This window comes from Salvelinus fontinalis, chromosome 27 (assembly GCF_029448725.1).
Source record: "Salvelinus fontinalis isolate EN_2023a chromosome 27, ASM2944872v1, whole genome shotgun sequence".
NCBI lineage: Eukaryota > Metazoa > Chordata > Actinopteri > Salmoniformes > Salmonidae > Salvelinus > Salvelinus fontinalis.
The window spans coordinates 8,306,455-8,316,076 of NC_074691.1; positions in this window are offsets into that span (position 1 = coordinate 8,306,455).

A 9,622-nucleotide genomic window follows, 5' to 3' on the forward strand; every position below is an offset into this window, starting at 1 on the left:
AGCAATGGCATAGTAACTTTATTTGTCCAGAACAAACGGAGACAAAGGTGTTAAATATTTAAGGCATCATAGCTATCTTCACCACTCTTCATGTCCCATGAATTAGTTATTCTCACGAAAAGGTATCGGGGCATATGGTCCAAATGAAAGTGTACAGTGCATTTAGAAATTATTCATGCCCCTTGACTTTTTCCACGTTTTGTTTTACAGCCTGAATTTTGAATTGATTAAATCTAGATTTTTTTATGTCACTGACCTATACACAATACCCCCAAAAGTTAGTGGAATTAGTTTTTTTGACATATTGCGTAAATGAAAAGTTGGAATGTCTGAAATCAACATTCAACCCCTTTTGTTATGGCAAGCCTAAATAAATTTAGGTTTAACCCCCCCCCCACAGGCAAAATCCTAAAGGTTAACCTAGTACAGTCTGCTTTCCACCAGACACTGGGAGATGGATTCACCTTTCAAAAGGACAATAACCTAAAACAGAAGGCCAAATCTAAACTGGAGTTGCTTACCAAGTTAGTTTTGACTTAATTCTGCTTAAATCTAGGAAAGACCTGAACATGTTTGTCTAGCAATGATCAACAACCAATTTGACTGAGCTTGATTAAAGAATAATGGCCAAATGTTGTACACTCCAGGTTTGGAATGCTCTTACACGGAACCCAAACAGGCTGCGCACTATCGTGCATACATTTATTTTGTCCCCCTACACCAAACGCGATCACGACACGCAGGTTAAAATATCAAAACAAACTCTGAACCAATTACATTAATGTGGGGACAGGTCGAAAAGCATTAAACATGTATGGCAATTTAGCTAGACAATTTGTCCTATTTAGCTAGCTTGCTGTTGCTAGCTAATTTGTCCTTAGATATAAATATTGAGTTATTTTACCTGAAATGCACAAGGTCTTCTACTCTGACAATTAATCCACATACAATTAATCCACATACAATGGCCAACCGACTCGTTTCTAGTCATCTCTGCTCCTTCCAGGCTTTTTCATCTTTGAATTTATATGGTGAATGGAATCTGCACTTTTACTATGGCAAACCATTTCTTCAATCATCCACGTGGGTATGAGGAGATGGCACTGGGTACCTGCTTCTATAAACCAATGAGGAGATGGGAGAGGCAAGACATGCAGCGTGATCTGCATAGAAATGAGTTCTATTTGGTCCCTTGGCATCGCAGACGCTTGTTGGCGCGCAATAATTGAATAACATGGATTTCTAAATTTATTTTGCGGTGCACGCGACGTGTCCGGTCTGGTCAGCATGTTAAAGGCACATAGCTGTAATCACTGCCAAAGGTGATACTAGCATGTATTGACAGGGGGCTGAATACTTATCTAATAAATTCCAATTTTATACAGTATATTGTTCTTCCATTTTGACAGAGTATTTTGTGTAGATCGTTAACAAAAATGACAATTAAATCCATGTTAATCCCACTTTGTAACAACAAAATGTGAGAAGTCAAGGGGTGTGAATACTTGCTGAGGGCACTGTAGGTGGACCCAAGTTATGTAATCTTCAGAACAGCCAGACAAATAAGCATTTCAAAGGCATTATTTTTTAAGGCTTCACATAATTTCATAAAGAAATGTAAATTATTCTGGACAAGACAACCATAATTTCATATTACATTATGCAGTGCTAGTACTGATCCTTAGAGCTAATTTCATCTCATTCAGGTTTATGCCTCTATCTCAGGGTCAGATGAATTGGATTCAGATTAAGTCAGACAAAGAGTCATGAGTCAGACATTTCAGATGAGTCAGATGTAGAGTCAGACGAGGCCAACAATGCATCCAATTTAATATTTGAATCGCTTTCGGACTCTGTCTAAGAAAGAGATCCTGATCCTTGATGGGGACTGTCTTCTGCTTGACTGGTTGGCTTATGGTGCTCGAGGCTTCTGACTCAGCCAGCGCAGTTCTGGAATCACGTTCAGGTGCATGCTCCTCTACAATTTGGTCTGAACTGTTCAGCTCATTAACTGGTACCTGCCTTTCAAGAGAAATACTTGGCTAAATTATCTTTATTAAAAGAAAAGTTAATACAGTTAATACACAAAACCCTACAGTCAATATGAAAAAACTCAGCGCTAATTTAGTACTTTGTCATTTAGCTTTGTAGATTAAAATAAGGCAAAACTGTAGTCTCCGCATTGCCAGTGATGGTCAGCCCTGATACAGATCACAATGAGTATGGTTACATGCACACAATAATACGATTATTGTGGATAGTCAGATTAATATAATAGTTAAAACATTTACATGCTTTGCAAGAAGATCAATTTCCCTAATAATCCTGTTTACATGGACACATCTGAAATCAGTCTACCTGATGCCATGGAACTTAAGTAAATGCAGAAAATCGGCAACCAAAATAAACATTCTATAACAGCGACCATGTTTTTTTTGTTGCAAAGCCTATTTGATTCTGAGTTCGGACATGGGCTATAAAGTTTGTATGTGAAACCTATTGCAACAATGTACATTGCCATGAAAAGTATTTGCCCCTTTCTGGCTCCCACATTTCGTACACTTTTTTTTCAACCAAAACCTAATATTAGATAAAGGGAAGCTGAGTGAATAACATGATTCGATGTGTTATTTCAAAGTGTTGATGTCTTCACGATTATTCTACAATGTAGAAAATAGCCATAATAAAGAAAAACCCTTGAATGAGTCAGTGTGTCCAAACTTTTGACTGGTACTGTACTTCCCCAGAGTCAGATGAACACGTGGATACTATTTTTATGTCTGCGTCCAGTATGAAAGAAGATGGAAATGCATGTGAAAAGCAGGCGGGAGGAGGCAAGATCATGTGGGAATATTCTAGCAAATGAGAGGGCAGATGCACGTGTGAACAACAGGCACAACTCTGCTATAAAATAGTTTTTCTCAAGGTTGCCAGAATGTCATGGTCGTTACACTGACTATACCAAACATTAGGAACGCCTTCCTCAAATTGAGTTTCACCCCCCCTGCTTTTGCCCTCAGAACATTCTCAATTCTTCAGGGGATGGACTAAACAAGGTGTCAAGCGTTCCACAGGGATGCTGGCCCATGTTGACCATCCTTCCAGCAGTTGTGTCAAGTTGGCTGGATGTCCTTTGGGTGGTGAACAGGTGTTCTTAATGTTTTGTATACTCAGTGTACATCCAGTAAACTCATAACAATCTAAGCGTAAGAGTGCAATAGCATGGCCTCTATTAATCAATCCACGCAGTGAGTCCAGATAAATGTTTAGAATTCTTTGGTTTAATTCCACTCATTCATACGAAGTGTCTCAGTCTCTTCTATTCTTCCTTTAGAATTAAAGAATGTTTCACCCAAACAATGTTCATCCACTAGGAGCAGTGGTATAGAGTCGGGAATCTTGATAGTCAACACACCAAAACAAAAGCAACAGTATGGTGCCTCAATAGTCAATGTATACAATCAAACACTGATATACTGTAGCTTCAGACTGATAACCCTCAATGAAAATAATAAAGAGCAGTGGACTGATTTCTCCAACTACCAGCATGAAACACAAAAAGAAAGTTGTTTCTCAAAACCACGTACTGTATTCAACAAGGCGTAACAAAGTATTTCTCACACTTAGTAGCCCTTAATAACCAATGTTGATCTCTGCACCAGACAGGATGCTCTTGCCAGCATACTTGAGGTCCAATATGTACGCTGCAAGTCTTCAAGCTTTTTTTATGTATTTCAGAACTGCAGTTTCCTCTGATTGGAGCAACAGTGAAGTGAGCAGGGAGGTACAGATTTCTTTTCTTACATCTGCAAGCAGAGTCTGAACATCAGACAGGATGGCATTGTCTCCCTCAATCCGTGCAATGGCTACTGCTATAGGTTTCAGGATGCTTACCACTCTCTCCCAAAATACATCATCCAGGAGAATCCTCTTGATGGGGCTGTCGATATTGGCAGACTGTGATATGGCCATTTCTTGGAGAGACTCCTTGCCCTCCAGGAGACCTTCAAACATGATGACAACACCATCCCAACGGGTGTTGCTGGGAAGTTTCAATGTGGTGCTCTTATTCTTCTCACTTTGCTTGGTGATTGCTGTTATAACTTGTTGACCTTTCACATACCTAACCATTTCCTTAGCTCTCTTGTAGAGTGTATCCATTGTTTTCAGTGCCATGTCCTTGGGGAGCAAATTCAATGCATGAGCAGCACAGCCAATGGGTGTGATGTGAGGGTAGGACTCCAGAAGGGAACCAGTTGCATACACCGCTCGAGCAAGACATTCATCAGCATTTCTCTGACTATGTTCCTCCATTGAGTCAAACACGTCTGATTCCAGGAGGACCATGAGCTGTTGCTATCGATAAGGTGTCTGATTCATAATTTTCACCTCGACTAGAAGTAGAGGGACTTTTGTCAGAGGTTGTGAGCTCTGAGGGAACTTTATATGCACTTGGCCAGATTCTGTGTCTTATGTTCTTCACATATGATTTGGCACAGTATTTGCAAATGTACACAGCTTCTCCTTCTACATTTGCTGCAGTGAAATGTTTCCACACATCAGATAGTGCCTGTGGCATTTTCCTTTAAAGATGAGAAAAAATAGATTTAAAAAAACAAATACAATTCCATGTACAGATAAATAGTTAAGCAGTTAGATTAAACAACTCCTTTGTAAGATACATGTTTCATTTTAAAACATTTATGGAAACTGTGTGGGCTCACTAGCATCTCATTAGGGTGCAAGATCTTGAGAATCAGCTGTACATGTGATGGGAGAGTGCACTGCACATGTGATGGAAGAATGCACTGTGCATGCAGAGGGTTGCAATTCCATTGAATTGGGGATAGTTTAACCAAAATATGCCACAAGACCTAGAAATGCCTTGTTTATCTCACAAAGGTTAACTGTTAGCTAACTTTTTTTGATGAATTTAAGCAAAATTCACAGGCTGAACTTCCCATGGAAATTTTTCGGAAAAATTCCAGAAATTTACCCGAACGTTTCCGACCCTTTGCAACCCTAGTCAGGAACCTGTCGGGCGTTTCTCTCCCAGTGTTCCCTCATCTTCGAGCTGCAGCCCTCGTCCTTCCTCTCGAACCGCTCAAAGATGGCGTGTCTCATAACTCTAATGTCCGGGAGGGCTCTTGCCTGGGCTACAGTGGTGTGGGAACAACAATCTGCCGTGTCTTTCAGCCTGGAGAAGTTCGTGGCTGAGGTGAAAAATGTTTTAGATTCTCTGTTGTCCGGGAGAGAGGCTGCCTGTAAATTACTCCAGCTTTGCCAAGACTCCCACAGTGTGGCGGACTATGTGGTTGATTTCCACACATTGGCTGCCGAGAGTGCCTGGAACCTGGAATCCCTGTTCGACACATTCCTTCATGGTCTCCGACCGGGATCCGCAGTTCTCGTCCCAGTTCTGGAAGGCGTTCTGCACACTCATTGGGTCGTCAGCCAGCCTGTCCTCCGGGTTCCACCCTCGGTCCAACGGCCAGTCGGAGTGAGCCAATCAAGATCTGGAGACGACTCTTTGCTGTCTGGTCTCTGCCAATTCCACCACCTGGAACCAGCAACTCGTGTGGGTTGAATACGCCCGCAACACCCTCCCCTGCTCTGCCACCAGGCTCTCACCTTTTTGATGGTTCCCTGGGCTATCAGCCCCCACTATTTCCGGAGCAAGAGGAAGCGGTCGGCATACCCTCGGCCCAGATGTTTGTCCATCGCCGTACCTGAATGAGAGTCCAGTCGGCTCTCTACCTCCAGGTATCAGCTACAAGTGGACCGCCACTGGACCCTGGCTCCCCTGTATCGTCTCGGGCAGAGGGTATGGCTGTCCACCTGAGATCTGCCCCTCCGGGTGGAGTCCCGCAAACTTTCCCCCCATTTTATCGTCCCTTTCCCCATCTCCAAGATCATTAGCCCCTCTGCTGTTCGTCTTCTGTTGCCCCGTACCCTCTGTATACATCCCACTTTTCATGTGTCTTGACTGGGAGGGAGAGGTGCTGGATCCCTGCTAGGGACATCCTGGACCCAGGCCTCATTGCTGAGTTCCAACGGCAGCACCCCGGTCAACAAGGTAGGACACCAAGTGGCGCCCCTAGAGGGGGGGTACTGTCACACCCTGATCTGTTTCACCTGTCTTTGTGCTTGTCTCCACCCCCCTCAAGGTGTCACTCATCTTCCCCATTATCCCCAGTGTATTTATACCATTTTTCTCTGTTTGTTGCCAGTTCGTTTTGTCAAGCCTACCAATGTTAACCGTGCTCCTGTGTTGCACTAGTTCCTGTTTTCTAGTTTTCCCGGATTTGACCATTCTGCCTGCCCCGAGCCTGCTTGCCATTCTGTACCTTGTGACACTGCCCTGGAACACTGAACTCTGCCTGCTCGCCGTCCTGTACCTTTCGGACTCTGCTCTGGATTACTGACCTCTGCCTGCCTTTGACCTGTCGTTTGCCTGCCCCCTGTTTTTGTAATAAATCTTTGTTACTTCGAACTGTCTGCATCTGGGTCTTTTCTTGAGGTCTGAACTTCTGATTTATGTGTATTGTTAGATATTACTGCACTGTTGGAGCTAGGAACACACAGACAGGTGAAACAGATCAGGGTGTGACAGATAACTACAGTACAAGGTGGCAGAATGATATCATGAATGATATAATTTACATCAATCCAGTGGGTATTTGTTTTGCAGAATACCATCACGTGCGCTACAAAAATGCCACTAAACAGCCTCTTGCTAGGTACCCATTGGAATTAAAGGGTATCCCACTCAAAAATCAAAATTTGTGGGAAATGGAAACCTGGAAAAACTAAACAGAGACAACAGAATTTGGGGAAAAACTCAACTGAATCAGGCAAACATTTTTGCAGATTTTAAAGGGCCATAAATGTTACAACGCTTGTTTACGGAAAACAATACATTAGTAAAACCAAAAGCTTACTTTAAAGTGGAAGATTGCCAGTGTTTTGTTGATAGTCATAACCAGCTAGCTAACGTAGCATCCCTATGTTTGAGCAGGGTGTTTGATTAGGCTAAATAGCTGCATTTGCTAGCTAAGTAAGTGAAACTGAAACTGGGGATAAAAAGACTCTATTTCTTGCTTCTTCATTTTGGAAGAAACTACTTACCACATAATATAACCTGCAGTGCTAGCTAGCTGTAGCTTATGCTTTCAGTACTAGATTCATTCTCTGATACTTTGATTGTGTGGACATGTCACTTCATGCTGCAAGAGCTCTGATAGGTTGGAGGACATCTTCTGGATATTGTCACAATTACTGTCTAAGTCTATGGAAGGGGTGAGAACCACGAGCCTCCTAGATTTTGTATTAAAGTCAATGTACCCATAGGATGTCGGAAACTAGCTGTCCTGCGGCTACACCATTGTGAGGAAGAGGAAGAGAGAGGCCCAACTTGGCAGAAAATCTGTCTCCCTTCAGCAGGTGGCATTTCTTTGTTGGTGATATGGTGTGATTGGGACACCAAGGAACTTGAAACTCTCGACTTGCTCCACTACAGCCCCATCGATTTTAATGGGGGCCTGTTTGGCCCTCCTTTTCCTGTTCTCCACGATCAGCTCCTTTGACTTGCTCACATTGAGCGAGAGGTTGTTGTCCTGGCAACACACTGCCAGGTCTCTGACGTCCTCCCTATAGGCTGTCTCATTGTCGGTGATCAGCTTACCACTGTTGTGACATCAGCAAACTTAATGATGGTGTTGGAGTTGTGCTTGACCACGCAGTCGCGGGGGAAGATGGAGTACAGGAGGGGACTAAGCCCGCACCCCTGTGGGTCCCCAGTGTTGAGGATCAGTGTGGTTGATGTGTTGTTACCTACATTTACCACCTGGGGGCGGCCCATCAGGAAGTCCAGGATCTAGTTGCAGAGGGAGGTGTTTAGTTTCAGGTTACTTAGCTTAGTGATGAGTTTTGTGGGCACTATGGTGTCCGCTTATTTCTACAATTTCTCCTCTTATACAGTGGGGAGAACAAGTATTTGATACACTACCGATTTTGCAGGTTTTCCTACTTAAAAAGCATGTAGAGGTCTGTAATTTTTATCATAGGTACACTTATACTGTGAGAGACGGAATCTAAAACAAAAATCCAGAAAATCAAATTGTATGATTTTTATTTAATTCATTTGCATTTTATTGCATGACATAAGTATTTAATCACCTTCCAACCAGTAAGAATTCCGTCTCTCACAGACCTGATAGTTTTTCTTTAAGAAGCCCTCCTGTTCTCCACTCATTACCTGTATTAACTGCACCTGTTTGAACTTGTTACCTGTATAAAAGACACCTGTCCACACACTCAATCAAACAGACTCCAACCTCTCCACAATGGCCAAGACCAGAGAGCTGTGTAAGGACATCAGGGATAAAATTGTAGACCTGCACAAGGCTGGGATGGGCTACAGGACAATAGGCAAGCAGCTTGGTGAGAAGGCAACAACTGTTGGCGCAATTATTAGAAAATGGAAGAAGTTCAAGATGACGGTCAATTATCCTCGGTCTGGGGCTCCATGCAAGATCTCACCTCGTGGGGCATCAATGATCATGAGGAAGGTGAGGGATCAGCCCAGAACTACACGGCAGGACCTGGTCAATGACCTGAAGAGAGCTGGGACCACAGTCTCAAAGAAAACCATTAGTAACACACTACGCCGTCATGAATTAAAACCCTGCAGCGCACGCAAGGTCCCCCTGCTCAAGCCAGCACATGTCCAGGCCCGTCTGAAGTTTGCCAATGACCATCTGGATGATCCAGAGGAGGAATGGGAGAAGGTCATGTGGTCTGATGAGACAAAAATAGAGCTTTTTGGTCAAACTCCACTCGCCGTGTTTGGAGGAAGAAGATGCACATTTGTGGCCTGCTGGAGGTCATTTTGCAGAGCTCTGGCAGTGCACCTCCTTGCACTAAGGCTGAGGTACCGGTCCTGCTGCTGGGTTGTTGCCCTCCTACGGCCTCCTCCACGTCTCCTGATGTACTGGCCTGTCTCCTGGTAGCGCCTGCATGCTCTGGACACTACGCTGATAGACACAGCAAACCTTTTTGCCACAGTTCGCATTGATGTGCCATCCTGGATGAACTGCACTACCTGAGCCACTTGTGTGGGTTGTAGACTCCGTCTCATGCTACCACTAGAGTGAAAGCACCGCCAGCATTCAAAAGTGACCAAAACATCACCCAGGAAGCATATGAACTGAGAAGTGGTCTGTGGTCACCACCTGCAGAATCACTCCTGTTTTGGGGGGTGTCTTGCTAATTGCCTATAATTTCCACCTTTTGTCTATTCCATTTGCACAACAGCATGTGAAATTTATTGTCAATCAGTGTTGCTTCCTAAGTGGACAGTTTGATTTCACAGAAGTGTGATTGACTTGGAGTTACATTGTGTTGTTTAAGTGTTCCCTTTATTTTTTTGAGCAGTGTATATTTTCAATTACCAGAAATATTGTATTTTTAGCTGTTTGAAGCTGGTGTACAAAACCGAAAGTAAAAGACGCAAAAATGAAACTTAAGAACTGGATGCATAGAAATAGCTGAAATAGAACAGTTCTACTGCTTCTTTGACTTGCTTTCAATGAGACATATCTATAACTCACATTTCTATGTG